Here is a 20,227-nt window from a genome sequence, read left to right on the forward strand (position 1 = left end):
TTACTGCTTCTTAAATCTGCAGCTCCTCCATCTGTCAATCACTCACTCAGGTGGGAGGGACTACAATAAACTGTGCGTTGACCTGTCCACATAAGGAAGACACACACCCTAAAACTAGACATAGGATACTTTGAATTCAACATATTATTCAACATAAGTAACTCAAATTACTTCAAACATTTGTGGACAAAAGACAAATGGATTTTGATGTTATATTGTGGCAAATGCTTGTTACTCCAAACACATGGACGTACAGTAAATGAGCTGTGAACATTCTAACTACTCGGCAGCTCTGCCTTCCTGTTTGCTGCTAATTACACAGCATTCAGATGTAGCTTTGATATGCTTCTGGCATCTTCCACACAACAATAGCAGCCGGGACTCGTGGGTAATGTAGTATTCACAGTCTTTATAAGGCCAACATTTCCCAAAAACAATGTTTACAAGAGACAAAGCTGTGGCTAATTGACACTTAAAGAGTGGCTGCATAACACGTGCCGGTTTAGCATAGTCACGCAGAAGATATTGAAATCTAGAAACAACTAGAAATTTGGAGTGGGTGAAACTGACAAAAAAATAATACACCTATATTTTCCCAAAGTATTCGCCAATAACAACAGATAACAGTCCGATGATATTATGCCAGTCCAACAGAAATGTCTTTAAACTGTCTGTAAATTGGCAAATTAAATCCACAATTCACTCTCAAATCTCAAACTAACTCACTCCAAATCTTCTTTCTTCTGTGATCCATTAAAACTCTTTTAATCCCAATAAAATAGTTAGTTAAACAGGAATCCATCTACGTATGTTTTTAATGAGGACATAGTGTATAGTAATAAAATACATAATTAAGACAATGCACATTTATATCCTCACTAAATGTAATATTTGCTTTCTCTATCTTCTCATCATGGTAACTATGGTAACTAATGCCAGAGTCGCGAAACACAACCTTCTTTGCTTCACTGTAGTAGTTTGAGGCGAGAGGCTGCATGTGCATGAATACACATGATATATAATAATACTGTACATGCCGCTAGCCCAAAGCGCTGAATCTATAGTAGCACCTTTCGCCCCTGGTTATATTTAGTTTCTTCAAAGTCTTGTTGCTAGGAGATGTGTAAATTATAGGTAGCCTTCATCTGCGCTACACTTGAAATAAATACATATGAATGCATTCCTTCACATTAAAAGCCAACAAAGGAGGAGCGGTTAGCCTGTAATGAGCTGATGAACACCCACGTGCAGAGTATATGAATATTTATTATTTGTTTTGGCATGAGCACTGAGGCTACTGCTACATAAAGAAACGCAATAAAGACAATTGTCTTCTTGGAGCTGTGATGAGGTGAGCTTGCGTAACAGCTGCATTATGGACTGTTACTGGGTCTGGATGTACATTAGTGTTTGAACGGTTGCGATTTGGAAGGCCAAGCGTCTTTCCTGAGGGAGGTGGGGAAAGGTCATGACGGCGCGTTCAAAGTGAGTGTGTAAAAGCACAGCAATTTCTCTGCGCCGGTCTCTGTAGACACGTCCCTCAAGTGCACACTCAGACCAGCAGTCTTCCTCTGATAAAAGACAACGCAAGTTTGATCAACAAAGCCATTTAAAGGGGTTATATTGTGAGAGCAAAAACGCAAGGGACAAGCAAACAACAGAACCTGTGGTGAAGAGGGTTTCAGGGAAAAACAAACGAGGGCTAAGGTTAGGATTTTGGTCAATTGAGCCCAAACATAGAAAATGGTAGAGCTGTGGTGAACTAAAGAAACCGTTGGTCAACTAAAGACATGCTCAGTGCATCGATTGATCGACTAAAAAGGGATGAAGAGTGGCACTGCAAAAGTTCTTGACATATTATGATCTCGTTGCAAAAGAACTATAGATAGACAAGTAAACAAGCTACAGCTCTCATACTCATAACATACTCTCAAAACGCAAGATAATTCACTCTAAGCCTTTTGCTTTTTACGGTTGTACAGTAAAATCCATATTATCCAAATAAAATAATTTGTCACCTAGTGCTACCTGGTGGCGGAGTGGTTAAGGCTGCAGCACATATGTCAGGCTCCATGTGCAGCTGACAATTGAATAATGCAAGTCAGTGTGATACTGTTTACATTTATCCAGACAAAGCAATAACATCTCCATGGAGACAAGCATGTGGCGGACTTTCCATCTGAAAAGGGAACAAATGATGAGTGGAAGAAGATGAAGGAGAGGAGCTGTTTCTAGAAGTGTCCCTCTGTGTAATTGTAACAGATTGTTTTGTAGTGAGACATTTGGAACAGTACATGTGTATTGATTTGGAGTAATTAGCCTGCAGTACAAAGGAGTCCATAAGTGAGAACATTAATGCACACAGAGCCTCCACATCCTTCCATATTAACACTTGTTCTGCATTACGTACACAGCTCCTATAGAGACTAATGCAAATAATGCGCACAGCCACTAACATTCTGATGAAGTAAGTAAACGTATGTAAACTCCATATGCATACACTGCTCAAATATCAGAAATGTTCTAATATTGTGCTGACATTTATACAACAGAGGGACAGCTTGAATTAAAAAAAAAAAAAATTCACAAAATATTCAAAGAACTGAAAGATGGCTTGTAAGCAATGTTCCCTCTAATCTTCATGTGTCTGAGCAAACACACAAACTCCCTGAGCGGCCCCTTGGACCACTGTCAGCAACATCAGACGCGTGCACTGCGGTCACGCCAGTATCACATCTGTCCAAGTTACACGCTTGTTAAAAGACTCAAACTGCAGCAGCAATTTCTGTTAGATTACTTTAATTAAGTGCTTTAATCACTTCACAATCTTGTCCATGACCTGTGTAGCAGGGGCGGACTGGGTGAAGGAAGGGGCTCAGAAGTTGAAGTAGTATTTACTCCTGGGAGTCCTTCAGTGCAGGGGGGTCTAGGGGACCTTCCCCAGGGAAAATAAATAAATCAGAAAATAGGGGTAACTAACTTTGGTGTGTTTTTAAAAAAATCTATTTATTGTATGGATTCAGTTGGCCAGAGTTGTATGATATCTTATATGTATGATATAAGGCCAGCTTGATTCAATAGGTTCGTTACTAAAACAGAGCTGAATATTGATTTATACAGATTTTTTTTATTAATTTCATGATCAGCACCCATTTGTTTTAGTAAAGCATGTAACCAAGTACTTTTGAGACAATAAATGACAGGTGAAGAGAGTAGAATTGATTACCTTGTTACTATGGCACAAGTCATTAGTAGGAATACAAGACTGATTGTAGAAATAAGCAACAGCTTATCCATGGGTTTCGCAAGGACAAATGAGGACCATTGCCATAGCAATTATCAATTTAAAACAAAATGTTGTATCTTTTGCATGGGAAAAAGTGCTCAAAATTGTGCATACAAAAAACACATGTAATTAAATAAATGGTATATGGAAACTTTTAAAGTTACAGAGTGTACCTTTAAAATAAATTAACCAAGGCTAAGACTGCTAAGAAACAGAAATTATACACAATGTATTTTTAAATCAGGGGACATACTTCTGAAGGAGAAATGTGTGTTTTCAAATGTACCTGGCATTTATAAATAAACAAATGTATAGCTATAGTAATAAATTGCATTGTGTTGAATAAAAGCTCTTATAAATCTTTGAAATATCAAACTATCAAGTAACATTTTAGCTACAAAATATTGAAATGTTGGTTTAGTGGGTAATCAGTAAACTGTGAAATATCAAATCCAAACTAATACAAAATAATCCACGGTGAGATTTCTAATTAATTATGCAATGGACAAACTGTTCCGAGAAATGTGAAAAAAGATTAAAAGGAAAACTGCAAGCTGGAAATAAACCATGCATTTGTGAAGTGTGCAGTTTATAGGTTGTGGGTTAAACAGTTCAATGGGCCTGTGCACTGGACTTATTGATGACCGCTCGCTTGGGGGCCAGAGGATGAGCTTTGAAGGTGAGGTGCACTACATGGAGTCTAAAAATAACCCAGAGCTGCAGATGCTCCCTACTGTCCCTTTTACAATAATCCCCATAACCACCATAGTGTGGACCATCCATTCAGCACACTCCAGGATCTGAATTTAAACACGTTGTAATAACTGCACTTGTATTAACCTTGATGAGCAAAGAATGACTTAACTTAAAGGGGCTACACTCGATTTGTTTTTTCATCTACTAAAGGGACATTTGTTTTGCCCCTGTACATATGGTAAAAGGAGCTACTTGGGTGAAAATTAAAAAAGCCTTTAATTCTGTGCGAAGCAAAAAGTGAGTAGCATGCTAGTTGTTTACCGTGACGCCAAATTTCGCTATGGTTTTGAAAAGCACTTATTACAGTGAATAATTAGGATGCTCGGAATGTATCAGGCGAGTGAGAAATACATGTGGACTGCTGCAAAGACTTTAAAATTTGTTCTGTTTTTAATATTTTTAAGACAGTAAAAGTCAGGTACAGCACGTTTAAATAATTACTAATCCTGAATCATCCTTAATAAACAATTTTATCATTATGAATCAAGTCTCTGTTCATGCTTTATAAAGGCTAATACATATGCAACTACAATGAAAGGGAAAGGTTTTGAATGTGTCGACATATTGTGCTTTTTACCCAGTACTTTGTAATAAACCTCGACAATTTTGTTCATTGTAAACGGCAAAGTTGATCTAAAACGTCTTAGTAGTAGAAATGGGAACATTGAATTGATAAGCACCACCTTTTCATAGTTTAATTTCAACATAGCAAGTAGTAGATATTCAGTTACTACACAACATTCCTGTACTTTGCGTGTATGACTCAGAGTCTGTTTTTTAAATAAATGTAATTCAGTATGGGTGGAGACAGTGGGTTGGTGAAAGCAGATATTTTCTTATTTTCTGAGCCCCAGATGCAAGACAATACAGGATTACTGGGGACTTAAGTTGCAACATTGTCTCTGGTCCAGTTCGCATTCACAATACACTTTTAAATTGAACCAAATTCCAGAAATACGTATCTTCCCTTCACCTGTAGAGGCGCTCAGTACAGCCAAAGGAATGACAGAGAAACAAGAGGAAGAGACCTGGAGCTCTGCCTGATCTGCGTCACATAAACAAACTTGAAGAGCAACTTCAGCACTGTTCTGATTCATATTTTGGCTTTATGGTTTTACCCCACAACCTGCCCCACGTGCCCGGGTTCAGTGCAGTTTCAGAGTGGGATGCAGCCGAGGCGTTGGAGCGTGGATATGTGTTTTCACGTCAGGAGGAAAGGTGGATGCCCAGGATCGATCGGAATGCCCAGGGTAAAGAAAATGAGATGTAAATCCCTGCTGTTTTATAAACACAGGCTCTCAAACGCATGACATAATCACATTTATCTGTACAGCTTATTCCGGGCTGAATATAGGCCACTTTTTCTAACTCTTTAAACTGGTTAAAACCAGTTTAAGTGTTATTGTTTATGTTTGGTTCTATCTATATTTAAAACATTGTTATTTTTGTACGTGTAATCACCGGAAACGGTGATATATTGCATGATCCTCATTAGTTATGATTAAACCAGACATTGACCTGCTCCTGTTACTTTCACGTCTTTTTGCGTGTCATTTGTACCGTTGTGGATCTCACACAAGAGTTTGTTTGATTCTGAGCCTCACATACGTCTCAGCATGGCTCACGGTTTGCGTTTACTATTCAGACAAATCGCGCCAGAGTTCGATTAAATCGGACCAAGACCGACCTTTCCAACCGGACCAGAGTTCGCTTTTTTGGTCCGGATCAGAGTTTAATTGCATTTAATGTGTATTGTGAATACACCCTTAGAAATAGTGTGAGTAAATAATAATAACGGCGTAAAGGCTCATTTATGCTACATTTTCATATGAAAAAAGCTTTGTGTCTTCCAAGCGTGGTCACCACAGCTTTATTTATACTTCCAACCGTGTTCAACATCAGGTCTGTGTTCTGGTAAATGTCCACCAGGGGGTGCTCAAAGTCAGTTCGAGAATTAGCCAAAACGAAAGAAAAAGTACCCCAAGAAAAACAAACATGGGGGTGCCCACACCACTTTTTAGATCACTTTTGTTGGAAAAGAGCCAAGGAAATGAGGAGAAATGTATAATTGTTTAACAGCTGATTCCAGTCACTTTTTTTAAGCTGTGTTCATTAATGTCCCCAGTGGTCAGAACAAATCTGTTGCTACACATCCATAAGCTGTGAGGAGACAAATCACATACGGACCAAATGACGGTCAAAACACCACACAGGACAGACAGAAGCTTCTATTTTGTATCCGTAAGTGTCGGGAACTAAATGGAAAAAAATAAGCCTGTAAGACTGTTTGACAATGGAAAGAATGTAATCCGCAATTGAATTTAAACTTAAATGCCTGTGGATTGATAGCTGTAGACAATGGTACAGAGAAATGGTGGTTAATTGCCAGGCTGTAATCAGTGCAGACAGTGAACTGCATGGATCACCTTATTGCCATGGCACTGTCAGGACATTTCATCTTTCATGTGTTGTACGTAAGGGACAGCACGGAACACAACCATGACTCTCGCCATGGAAGCCAACATAATTACAGGAGTCAGTCTTTTCAAGCTTTCCTGTATGAATGTTGTTTTTGTCGCGTGTGGTGTTAAATGTTTCTAGTTCTAAAACTATCTATATACATTATCTAATAGTAGAGACGCTATTGCAACAAAACCTTTACTTTTGCAGACTGTGTATCATTCACTTTAAATCCAAAAATGTCACCTTGAATGCCAAAACATTGCGCCTCTTTTGCTAAGCTAACAAGAGCTGTTGAGCGTTGTTTCCCCTGACCACAACATTGACTGTATTACTCATCCTGAACATTAAAACACAGTCTGCACTATAATATTCTCTGTTTCATCGGCCTTCTCATTGTGTTCCTGGAGAACTGGAGTGCACTCGGCAGACTGGCTGTTTGCAAAGCGCGGCCCAAGGTTATCATTGTTTAGCATCCTTGTCCTTCACTCAACGCCCCACTCAGCCGACGTTTGAAAAGGCCCAGAATAAGGGGATACGAAAGTAAAGATGCTTACAAGCGCTCACAATGAATCACATTGTGTCGGACTGCGAGCTGCGGCAATTGGGAATACAAGTCTACTCAAAAGACTGCAGCTCAAGAGGCTTTTGTGTTGAGAACAGTGAGAGAATAATGAATGAATCAAAATGTGTGCCAGCAATACTGATAAAAAATGTTTGTATGCTGCTAGAGAGTAACTTTTTGAGTGTGTGTCAACTAGCAATTCAAATAGCATAAGTCTATCCTGCCAAATAAGTTAAAGGAATTATGGAGGATTTTTTGGCGCCAAATCTGAGTCTCCTTCTTCCTTGTGGCGTGGACAGCCGATTAGTTCATTCAGTTTTAAACAGAATGCCCCATACCAACAAAACCAGTAGAAGATACTATGCAGAGAGTGAAGTAGAGTCATTGGTTCTAATTTAATTTAAAACTAGGGCGTGGCCATATGTTGTTCCCTTATCGGTATCGGAAACTAAATTGGCCAGTTTTTGGCTCCAATATTTTTTCCCCAAAGCCCTAGTCCGTGTATGCCCATGTGTCATTCTCAGATTGCCCTTGGTGATTCAGATTAGTCTTTTTGAACAGATTAATGAGTACAAATGAGTACAAACGTATGTTTACACAATCATGCAATAAAATATTTTACATCCCAAATAAATATATTGGCAAGGCAAGTTTATTTGTAGAGCTCAAAATCCAAAAATCATTAAAATCACAAAGACATGACAGAAATCACAGAGCAGTTTAAGACATAAAAGAGAAAAGTACAAAGAAAATCCTCTCAGTCATATGCACAGCTAAACAAAACTGTTTTTAGCCTAAAAACCGAGGCCTGTTTAACATCTTCAGGAAGACTGTTCTAGATTTTAGATGCATAAAACTTAAATGCAAAAGTTTAGTCCTGACTCTGTGCAACAGCAGGAGGCCGGCCCATGTTTAGTCCTGACTCTGTGCAACAGCAGGAGGCCGGTCCATGTTCAGTCCTGACTGTGGGCACCAGCAGGAGGCCAGTCCATGTTCAGTCCTGACTCTGGGCACCTGCAGGAGGCCGGTCCATGTTCAGTCCTGACTGTGGGCACCAGCAGGAGGCCAGTCCATGTTCAGTCCTGACTCTGGGCACCTGCAGGAGGCCGGTCCATGTTCAGTCCTGACTCTGGGCACCAGCAGGAGGCCGGTCCATGTTCAGTCCTGACTCTGGGCACCAGCAGGAGGCCGGTCCATGTTCAGTCCTGACTCTGGGCACCAGCAGGAGACCCTGAGGTCCTCAGAGTCCGAGGACGTCAGGGACCGGCCTTGTATACAAGTAAAGCTGCTTTAAAGCCTATTCTCTGAGCCAAATATTGTTATAATTTCGACTTAGCTATTTTTTTTATTTTTTTTTACTTCATCTTAACAAGACTTGCTATGATTTTTTTAATCTAAATATTGGTATCAGGGAATATTGTTTTCCCCCCTGCGAAATCATGGATATAGGTATTGGATCAAACAAAACAAAAAAAGATCCATATTGGACCATCCTTACTTGATCATAATGTAGCAAGGAATTATTCATGCATTTGTTCATGTAAGATGAAATTAAGTACAGTATAAACCACATATGTGTAAAAATGATGGAGATAGATGTATAGCGAAGTGTTGCAAAAGAATAGGAGCTAGTCAATACAAGCCATAAGGAAGCAAAGGTTGTCGAGTCGATTTCAGACCGGGCCATACATTTTTAATACCATTTTTTTTCTAAGCTAACCTGCAGTTCTCACACCACATAACAGCCTGTAAAATGAGATGCATTGAGGCAGCGGCGGAGAAAATCATGCAATGTTTAACTATTTAACGTGTGCTTTTGGTCATTTGCATATTGAATAAAAACGACTTCACATGATCTTATGAGCATTCCGTCAAGGTGAAACAAGTCATTGATTTTTGTTTTTTTAATTGGTGTGAAAATGTAGATATCATTGCGGGCCTTACTCTCCCGGCTGGAACAAAACAAAACAGCATGTGTAGCATCTAAGGAATAAAGCGGTCTCCTAAAATAGAACAAATCAATAGTGCTGTGCAGTGGCTGGGTGCCATTACACTTTAATGACCCCATAGTGAGACGGCAGTCATGGCTTGGGGCTTCCCGCCACGCACCCATTCTTCAGCCCCACTGTTTCTACTTTTGTAATATTACACTCAGCACTGGGACATGTCAGGGGTACACCATAAGAACTCCATCAGAAAGGAGACTAGCCCAGGAAAAAATAAGAAATTATATGTATTTCTTTCAATATATTATGCAAAACATAAATCCACAGTGGCATTGGGCATCCCATTTAAAACCTACGCCAATATATCAATACATATCACAACTAGGAGAGTTGATGATTTGCTATGGTAAGTCCTCACGGAAATGTAATACAATACAACAAATAAAGAGAAAGCAACTAATCAAAAAACCAAAAACTGGCCACCCTGACTGGGTGATTACAAACAGATATTCTTGCACTTCCAAATCAATAACATTTAGAGCTGACTTTAATGGGACCAGCAAAGGTGTATTTGTACAGATCAGATTACTTTTAAAAGGAAGGATACAGGATGCTTTTACTGTAATTCATACATAGTTATGGATTGTGTGATTACAAAACACACATTGATCATTGGGCTTTAGTGCAACTTAATTTGAATAAACTAATGTTGGCGACGTGTAACACCACAGCTCAATTTGAGAGCAGGGTTAAACATGCTCCTGATACACAGTCAGTACGTTTACATGCAAATGAAAAAAACAAATAATTGCTTTAATCCGATACAATCAGATATCTTTGTGTGCATGTAAACACCTTACTCCGATAGAAATCGGCGTTCAAAATCTCCGATTGAGACATCCAGATTATGCGGTTGTGTTCGGTTTCTTCGTGGCATATATACGCCTTAATCGCACTGGAACTAGACAAGGCTTGTGCGCATGCTCCACAGCCCACGCTGACGTATGACCCCGGAACAAAACCATTCAAGGAAGTCGGTCGCTTACAAGGAAGAACACAGCCGCATTCACTCACAAGAGAAGAATCACCAGGGTTAGCGAGCACTTTATCTGCACAATAACTAACGTGGACATTACATACGAGATGAACAAAGCTGTACGACTTATCCAGCTTGATGTTGTTTGAAAATGTGTACGACAAAAGGTCAACCGGAATGGGGGGGGCGTATTAGTCCGCTGAAACGACGCATATCGCCACCTAGTGTTAGGAGGACGACACGTTCTTGTCAGGAATTTGACTTTCTCGTCTGCATGTATATTTGGACAAGGACAGAGTTTCGTCCAGACGTCAAAACCGAATGTTATAAAACAAACTTAATCATGTAAACACACTGATTGAGGTCAAAGATCCTCTGAAGAGTGTGTCATGTTTAGGCCTTTCTGTCAGTTTGAGTGCAAGTATGGACAGAGCTTAGAGCGAATGTCACACTCAAGAAACAAGAACCAACCAAAACCAAGGCAAAAAGTCTATAGGTCTACTAAAAATACATTTCTTCTTTACACGTTTTTGAGAAGAGTTTGTAATGAGTGTAAATATTATCCTATTGAAACAGATTAAAAATGGGTCCTTTTCAAAGGGATTTTTGCTATAACACAATGTGTCAAACCATTATACATGTCATGATTGGGGCCCGACCAATTTGGATTTTTTTGGGAGCCGATACCAATGCCGATGTTGAGGGATGCCGGAGAAACTAGAGGCTCTGAGCTTAAAAATGAGGTATTGCATGTCAATATAGGCTGAGCTGAAGTAGACATAAATGTGTTTGTGACAGAGTGGGCCCGTCAAATTTGCTAATCCAAAACATTTGCACAAATTGGCAACATTTTGCACAATGGCAGATGTCTCGCGAGATTGACCGATTTAATTAGCAAAACAATTAACGGTTGGTCCTAGTTATGGTTATACTACAAAAATTGCTGCATTAATGTTATCTACAGCTTCATTTAGATTGAAATGAAAACTTGCAAACTACATAAAGAAATAATCCACAGGAAATTAACCTAGGACCTTGTTATGCAAGGCCTTGACACACATTTTGTTGAAAAGTAAAGAGGTGTTTTTTAATGCTCCTTCACACACAGACTATTGAACAGTATTACAAACATTTAAACACAGTTGTTTCATACTTGGCTGCTCTTCCCGACCCCTGCTGAAGCAAATCAATGTCTATTAGATCACCAAGACAATAAAGTGGATTAAATACACAAAACTCGTTCAGATGACATCCCAAATGTACAAACTCCTTCTGATACTGGGGCTGCCGCTGTTTACTGCACAACATTGGTTTAGTAGTTGGACAGATGGTTTATGATCCAATATAGAGGATTATTCAGTATGCCTAAAGTTTTAGACTTGAGTGTTTAGACCAGTGTGAGACATACGACTGCAAAAATAAATTTAACAGAAAGCCCTCCAAGAACATCAGGAACAGGTCACACTGATGGGTTTAATCAATTCAGTTACTTTAAAGGTCCCATAACATGCAAAATCGACTTTTCAGAGCTTTTAACCTTCTTACATTGCTATTTGTGCTTCATATATGTACCCAGAGTGTTTTTTTGTTTGATTCCCGCAGTGTTTAGCTATATTACAGACTATCTCCTTTCCGCGAATCTCCAAACTGACGGGCGGTGGGTGCAAGACCGCGTCATAAGGGCAAGCACGCGTCACCATCCCCCCTTGACTAATACCTCTATGGCTAAATGTCATCAGATGCCCCAAAGTATCTCTCTGATATGTGAAAGGCTGACACAGTAGTGGCCTGTCTTATGCCTGGAGCCCAGTGTTGTGCCTGAACACGTTCATTGAACGAAAGTTCATGAACGCGTTCATAATTTTGGTGATCGTGAACTGAACGCACTGTATTACTGCCGACGAACGATACTGTGAACGCGTTCATTCTGGTGTCTATGAACGGCACGTTTGTTCTTTTTAATTTCGTTCAATAAAGTGTCAGATTTCTAGAGACTTCCAGGCAAAAAACACACCGTTATGTTGCCCAAAAAGAGCCAATGCCTGGCAAGTGTGAAAGCTCTGAAGTTGTAGAGGCCGATAGCGCAGACAGAGATTTCGCGTGTCACACCACACTGCGCATGCGCATCAAAACAAAAAGCAGCGACAGCAACAGAGCAGCAAGAGTCGCCCTACGACCAGTTACGTGAGTTTTATGATAAGGTCGGTGAGAATGGGAACAATCTAACATTTCTGTGCAAACTTTGCCTCTGGGGAAGGCTGTCGCTTCAAGGTGAATGTAAATCCTGGGTAAGGATTCAAAATTGAATATGAAGATGAAATCTGACACATAGTTTCAGCATTAAACTAATAAAATAATTGCTGCCTGTGGTTGTATATGGGCTGTGGAAATAATTTAGAAACATTAGAGCATAATATTGAAAAAAAGTTGTGAGCTGTGAACTTAGTTCAAAATTTTGAATTATGAACTATGAACTGAACTAGTTCATTTTAAAATGTGTGAACTATGAACTGAACTAGTTCATGTAGAAAGTGAACTTTCCCAACACTGCTGGAGCCAGTGTAGTTAAAAAGACTAATATAAGCCTAATGTGCATGTCACAAAATGAAGGAAAGCAAAGCCAAAACAAAACAAAACATTCAAAAGATTATGTACAGGCAGGAGAGATCCAATGTTCACAAATAACTCATAAATAGTAGTAGAAGAATTTTTACTATTCCTCTCTATAAAACAAGTTCAGTTTTGGAACTGCAGATGCTGAGTCATTGGCCCCAGCTCAGAGAAGTATGGTGCACCATACACAATTTATGTGCTTACTCTTTAATTTAAGTTTATTTTGGAGCCCAAACTTTGTATTTATGCATATTCCACCATTTAATAAGAAGCCTTTTACAGTTATTATTCAGCAGATTTATTGTGGCAGTGGTGCTGGTTGAATTTGCATGTGTTTTGCTGCAAACATCATTCCACACAGTCAGCCAATGACTTTTACATCAGCTTTTCTACCACCATCAGTTCCATACTTCTCTGTTTAACAACTTAAACTGCCAATTAAGCGGTTTGGATGGGTGTTCTGGTGGAGGGTACTCTACTAATTTCAATGGCGCAGTCGAGTCAGAAACCTTCACTGCTCTTTCCAGTCAACTTCGATGCCTCAGACAAAGGTCTCAGCGCAGCTTAACAGGACGATCTGGTTCAGCAGATCCAGTGTCAGGCCAGTTTGAGGGGAGAAACAGCCCTCAGGACAAAAAAAACAGTCCAAAATGTCCAGCAGCCCGTGCAGCACAGCCAAAAAAACTTCTCCAACTCCATAATTTCTCCAAATGAGTTTCTGTTGATAAATGGAATGCACACTATTTAGGACAACTCTGACCTTCTATTCTTTGTATGCAAAATAGTGCTGAATTTCAAGTAATAAGTGGATATTGCAGAAAAGAGCGAAAAGTCCCGCCCATAGAAGGACTGGACATGAACTAATGCTCTGCAAGCCTGTGAGGGGAGAATGTAAAGCGACATCCATGAACAATTAGGCTTAACTCTCCTGGACATATATCAATAACTCTTGAAAATGTTTGCTGCAATAATTCTGATCAGCAGACAACACGCAAAGCGACACTGATTGCAACTAAACAGCTACATTTTAAGATGTAGTCTGGAGAGGTAGTATGATCATTTTGCTTTTGTGGAATAACCAACATTTTTGTCATTTACAACAGTTAATAATAGATAAGTGTGTTTATTGACTCCGGCCAAACACACAGCCATATAAAGGCAGCCATCCGAACTCTCGGAATGGAGCCACTCGGCAAAGTGTGTGCTGATAAAGCCTGAAAAGGATAATTGATTTGTTTGTCTGCAGTTTGGTGAAATTGTTCATTAATAGAAGGTCACTTTAATAGCCAGTAATGGTTATTGCACAAAACACAGTGACGTCACCAACCCTAATGTAGTCAATGAAAGGTTTTCAAAAGAGTACAACCTGAAATTAAAAATTATTAAAAAGTATCTTTGGGGCTTGGAAAATTATTAGATTAATTTCTCACTTTCCTAAAGCTTTCCTAATTCTTCTTAATCAGTTGTGAGTAGTGATGATTAAATTCTGGATTAAGAACATATTAAAAGCATGTTTGAGCATGTCAGTGGTAGTGTTAGAAACTTAGTTAGCAAACAGGACACTAGTGTTACTTCTGGGTTAGTGAATAATAAAAATGCTGTATAATTATCAATTAGAAGCAGACAGTACATACTTATCTGATTCGAGTAATGATCTTGTGATGTATATAGCTCGGGATGGTGTTGTCACATCTCAGAGAATCTACTTGAGGACTTTCCTGTGATTACGTGCATTAGAAGTCAAAAGACACTTGGAGAAAGTGGAGGGGGAAATACAAGGAATCTAGGACTAGATCTAGTTTATGAGCCAATAATGCTACAATAACCCTACGAGAGTTTAGAGCGTACTGTAAACTGGTAAAAACTGTCTGTTTGACCCAGAGCGGTATGCTTTTAAATGCAAATGTTTTGTGTAACCATAAACTCCATAACCATCCATGCACAGAGAAAGCCCTGTCATGGCCTGTCCGGGGAATGAACTAGAAATGTTTTTGAGAAGCAAAAGCACAAACCGCTAAACCAGAAGAATGAATGTTTGATGAATGACGTTTGATGATCTGTCAAAGGGAGAAAGATATTGTAGGTACAGGGAAAGCAGGTTTGCACTGCACGTTTCTTGGTTATGAACCAACTTCATAAATTGTGAATTTGTGGTAAGAGTAATAACATACTGATTATTTAATATGATGATTAGAACTATAGTTGTAAGACTCAAAAGCAATGAGATGCATGAAATCTTCCATTCAACCGGAAAGCTAATCAGAGCATGTTCCGAGCATGTTGGAGACTATACATTTTATGCAAAGGTATGGATAACATATGCTTCATTATGGTGATCTGAGATATTCTCTACTGGGAAGGCCTGATTCCCACCACTACTTTGATTCACCTCTTTCATTTTGTAAAGCTCTTGAACATCAGAACGCAATGTCTGTGATTGCAACTCTGTGCACATCACTTTTGGTGTAATTTGTATCACATTGGTTTGTGAAAGCCAGTTGCTTGAATGCATTATTATAATTAATTGGGTGCCATATAGGTCACATTGGTATCCAGTAGGACTGCAGCCTTTCCAACAGTACAGAGGTTATGGTTATGACAAGCAGCCCGCAGGGGGCGCTACAACAAATAATAGCTCTTGAGCCAATTTAAATAATACATTTGAATGGCATAAACACTACACTTACTTCTGAATTATACAAACAATGCTACATGTTTTCTGACAGAACAGCCTTGAATCTATAGTAGTTGGATTAATTCACAAAACAAGAAATAACACACTGGTCTGCAGTGGCAAACAGTGGCCTCGGAACCTAGGCCTTCAGACACTTCTATTTCCAAATACAATTATCAGTAAAAATGCCAAAGCAACCCTAAAGATACCCTCAGTCCTTGATCTCACCTGCAGAGGTGCACTGAGGCGCTGCAGACACACAAGATAAACTTTTTCAATGCATATTTAACTATCCACAACAACAGTTTGCCCAGAAGTCTAACTACACTAACAATCTTAAATGCATAACACAAGTTTGTGTGACAGATTAGACTGAAACGCTCAGCTCATCTACACTACACAACCTCATGAAGCACATGTCAAGACAGAACTAAAACCGTTAACAACTTATTAGGCTCATCATAGTTTACCACTGCACAAAACCTGTATTATAACGCACATCTCACTGTTATTACACTTAGGTCACACTATTACACTTAGGTCACACTATTACACTTAGGTCACACTATTACATTTAGGCAGGCTGCGAAATAGACGGGGGCCCGGGGCCCATAAGCCCTCAAATCGCCGGCGGGCCCGGGGTTTGAATTAGGAGGAGGCCCGCCGTGCTCCTGTATCGAAATTCCTCGATTTAACTAGTAATTTGGCCATATTTGGGGCATTTTCATCGCTTAAGTTTCGTTTTGACAGACATGCCACTTAGCAGTATTCTCACTTCTCATTGTCCGTGATCTAATTTCGATGAAAGCGGGCATCTGATTGGCCTCTGCGTTCGGTCGCGTTCGGGTCTGATTTTGCCCCAAAAGTGATATCTAGGTTGGCGGGCGTCAATCTCTACTCAGTCCGCAATTCAGTCTTTTTAAAGTTGTTTGCAACAAAAGCTGTATGTCAATGTGGAAGTATCCAAGCTTGTTCTTATGACGCCGCGATGCCGCGCGAGCTTGTGGGCCCCTGAAATTGTTGGCGGGGCCCTAACTTTTTGAGATAGGGGGCCCCCCTGGCCCCTAACTTTGAAAAACTATTTCTCAGCCTGTTAGGTCACACTATTACACTTAGGTCACACTCCACCCCTCACCAGATGAGACTTATTGTACATGACGGTATCGTGTGTAATCCAGAGTTCATTCATTCTGTGTTTTGTCAGCTCCGTCTGTCATAAATCCTTAGCCCGGTTGATTTTAGATGCACTTGACAATTTACATAGCGAAAACACAGTGCTCCTCTTTCAAAATAAATCCCAGTATTAGTCCAGAATAAAGCATCAAATTAATCCGTCTTCTCTTTATTTCTTGCTTTTTTAACTTTGACATTGGTGAAAAATCTTTTTTTAACAGATCCACAAGTACCCCCCTTCAAACTTTCAATGCAAATACGGTTGTGCGCACTCTCAAAGCTCCTACAGTCATTACACCATGGTAGCACGAATAGTCCCTGCTGTAGGGTCGGCACTAGTTCATATAGGGAATTAGGACGGAAGTTACTGAATCCAGCAAGGCGGAACCGAAATGGAAGTTACTGAATCCAACATGGCGGCGACCGAGACCGGTCCATGGGTCTATTATATTATCAGCTCAGGCAATAATTTTCTCTCTTGGGTCCAAATCAGAAGTGTACCCTAACCCTAACCCAGTGTCTGAAGCGTATCAAGGGCCGCCATATAATTATTGTCTTTTAAGATAGGGCCACCATATTGGATTCTGTAACCCGATTCCCTATATGAACTAGTACCAACCCCTGCAGTAGGGCTGGCTATTGCCTAGTACCTGACAATACCATACAAATCCCAATACAGGGAATTTGATATGATACACGTCCTGATTCATGGATATCTGGTAAAACCGGTGTTAAAAGTTGACTAAAATTTTGTTTTGATTAAGTAGAATAACAAAATGCATTAGAATTTCATGTTCACACTGTCCTCAATATCAAAATACAACTTTCCTATTATTAAGTCACATTTTCAGCTTCTAGGATTCAACCTTGATGCACCAGTCTGTAGGTTCAGAAGTGTAGAATGTGGCAATTTCTAATTACTTATGTTGTTTGAAAGTATCAAGATACGCATCTCTGTAGCGATACACCTATTGCCAAGAAGTTCATCACGATATATCACGATATCGACATGTCTGTGAGAAGTCGTGGGACTAGCGGCTGCACTAGAGTCACTAGAGCCTGTCAATCAACTGTAAAGGGAGAATCTGATTGATCAGTGCTATGTCAGCGCTAACAACACAGGGCCTTCTGCTTTAGGCCAAGCGAATGAGCGGCCAGTTCTGAATGTGTGACCTCTGTTTGGACACTGTAGTTTATTAAATTCAACAGTTAAATGCTGAAATGTTTTGGCCTTCGGTGAAGACCTACAAGTCCCTGACGGTTCCTGTCTGTTGGTTTGTCTGGCATTGACCATGGGACTAAGGAGGAGTAAATGAAAAATAAAGAATTTAAAGATTGCTGATACATTTAATTGTATTTGATATACAGGAAAATATCAAAATAAATCAATTATGCCTGACTCAGTTAAAAGGTGCTCCTGTAACACTATGTCCAAGTCTAAATCAAATTCCTTCCAAGTCAGACCAGATTTATTGACTCACAAAATAATTTGGGAAATGTCCAAGATCTGTGGACTTGGCTGAATCAAGTCATTGGTGGTGGTTGGCACCATCAAATTCTATATCATGTTTTCCCTATTAAATCTCAATCTTTCATGACGGACAATTTTGAAATAATCAACATTATTGCATGCCTACAGACAATCTATGACATCACCTGCCAGTGGCTTTCAGATCTATGCATCTGGGCCTCAGGACTATCTCTGGAGCATCCTCCTCGCTGCAGCGAAAAAGGTGCTTACAAAAAATGGAAGACACAAAATGCACCGAAAATCAAGGGCTGGACAGACATTATAATGGGTATTCATAAAATGGAAAAGATTACATTTGGACTTAATTTGACATATCTGACATACTGTGGACTAGCTATTCATTGTCAATTGGTTTGTATTCATGGTTCAATGTTTGTGTTGCATCGGATCACCAGGACAAGTTACTATGTTTGTTCATTTTTGTTCATTGACAAATGGCAATAAACCTTATTCTGATTCTGATTCTGCCTAAATGGGACGTTTACTTTGGGTTCTGTGTGTCAGGATTTCTTCTTTTTTATTTATGGCTGTTATTGGATGTCTGCTTATTTTGGTTTATGTCTCCACTCTCTGCCCATGTTCTATTCTTCTGTGTTTTGTTTTGTTATACAGTTAAAAAAAAGTACAGTAGTGAACTGTTGACAATACAAATTGAACAAAAATAGATGCATGTTTTTCAGAGGAAGAAAGTGCTTGCCATATGTTTGAACTCATCTCCTGAAAAGCAAATGCTCACGTTTAGTCAGTCCCTACGGGTTGTCGAAGATGTTGGCTCTAAATATGGCGGCTGTCATATGCCGCGCCATGCACTTACTCCCATTTCCCCGGCTCATTACTCCGCTCTCCTTCTTTTCTCTCCTCTTAATATGTCCCAACCCTAATTATGCAAATTAAGCCTTCCACCTTCCACATGAATATGTGCAGATACCTCTGAGAACAACAGGCAGTCACACGCCAATTCAAGAGAGGGGAGGAAGAAAAATGCTACTGCTGTAACGACATCTACATTGATCGTTGTTTAATTAAGCCTAACCTCCGCTGACATGATTAGCCTTGGGGAAACAAATCTCTTTTTGAAGTATTATTATTACTGCTAGTTCTGAGAGTTCACAGACAAGACATTTTTGCCGAGTCTGAAGGCACTTGTCGCTGAACAAATTCTGAGCCATTGAAGATAAAAGCTGTGATGTTGTGATGTTAGAGTACAAACCACGCGTGACAGCTGACGTGGAGCAGCCTTAAGCAGGGAACCTCCTTTCTTTCCACCCCTACAGTCGATTTTAATATGGAAGTTTGAAAGCTAAAAAAAATAAATGATGACGCACATGTAGCAGAGGATTTCCCAATGAGGACTCAAACAGCACAGCTAAAGGGAATGTTGTTTCCCCTCTAAAGCGCACAAAAAATGCCCCCATTTCCTTCTCTGCTCACAATCTGCAGCACCACAGTGTGATGGTCTCTGTGATGGTATAACTTGAAAAAATGTGTTGCAGTCACCATCACAGAGTGTAGGAGTTTTACATGGCTTTTATGGTCAATCCAAATGTTTCAAACCATATTGATGTTTTGAGTTCTAGATTGAATATTTTCTAAAGTAATATTTATTTGGCACAGTAGCTTGCGTTGAGTTGCAAATGGATCACAAATACAGAGAAGAAATATTTATTTAGTTAGATCCAGTTGTAGTCACCTGGACATTTAAAAAAAAGAAGGACAAAAACAAGAAAAAAAAGATGTTTCCGCTTTCATCCAAAAGTCATTCTCAATCTGTGGATCTTGTCTGAGAGCAATCTGATCTGAGTAAGGCCTGCCCACCAGGCGGAATCTCCTGATAGGATAATTGCCTGTCCTGTTTACCTATTTGGTTGCATTGTTTTAAGTTTGCCCTGAAACTAATATTTGTACAGTCCCACTGTGGCTTAAACAAGCTTTGAGTAGAGCCACTGCTCCATCAAATGATATACTATGGGGCGTCCATCAGGCAAACATGTCTATCTGTTGGGCTGGTTTAGGATTAGGAATGGGTCATTAAAAATGGATATATGTAGTTAGTACAGGGAAAAGCAAATATGTAATATATGTAAATGTTCCAGCTGATAGGAGACCAAGTGAAAGACTGAGGGGATTAAAAATAGTTGAGGCAAGAGACTGTAGATGTGGTTAAATGAGGGCAGAACATGATTTTTA

The 20,227-nt window shown here is 39.6% G+C and overlaps 1 protein-coding gene across 1 annotated transcript in view; it reads right to left on the reverse strand.

Annotated features, from left to right (window-relative positions):
- Positions 1 to 20,227, reverse strand: part of trappc9 (trafficking protein particle complex subunit 9) — a 156,591-nt gene that overhangs the window by 9,434 nt on the left and 126,930 nt on the right. The gene's annotated exons all lie outside the window — the stretch shown is intronic.

This window comes from Eucyclogobius newberryi, unplaced genomic scaffold (genome assembly GCF_026437365.1).
Source record: "Eucyclogobius newberryi isolate DKJ021-1_F unplaced genomic scaffold, fEucNew1.0.hap1 SCAF_16, whole genome shotgun sequence".
NCBI classification, from domain to species: domain Eukaryota; kingdom Metazoa; phylum Chordata; class Actinopteri; order Gobiiformes; family Gobiidae; genus Eucyclogobius; species Eucyclogobius newberryi.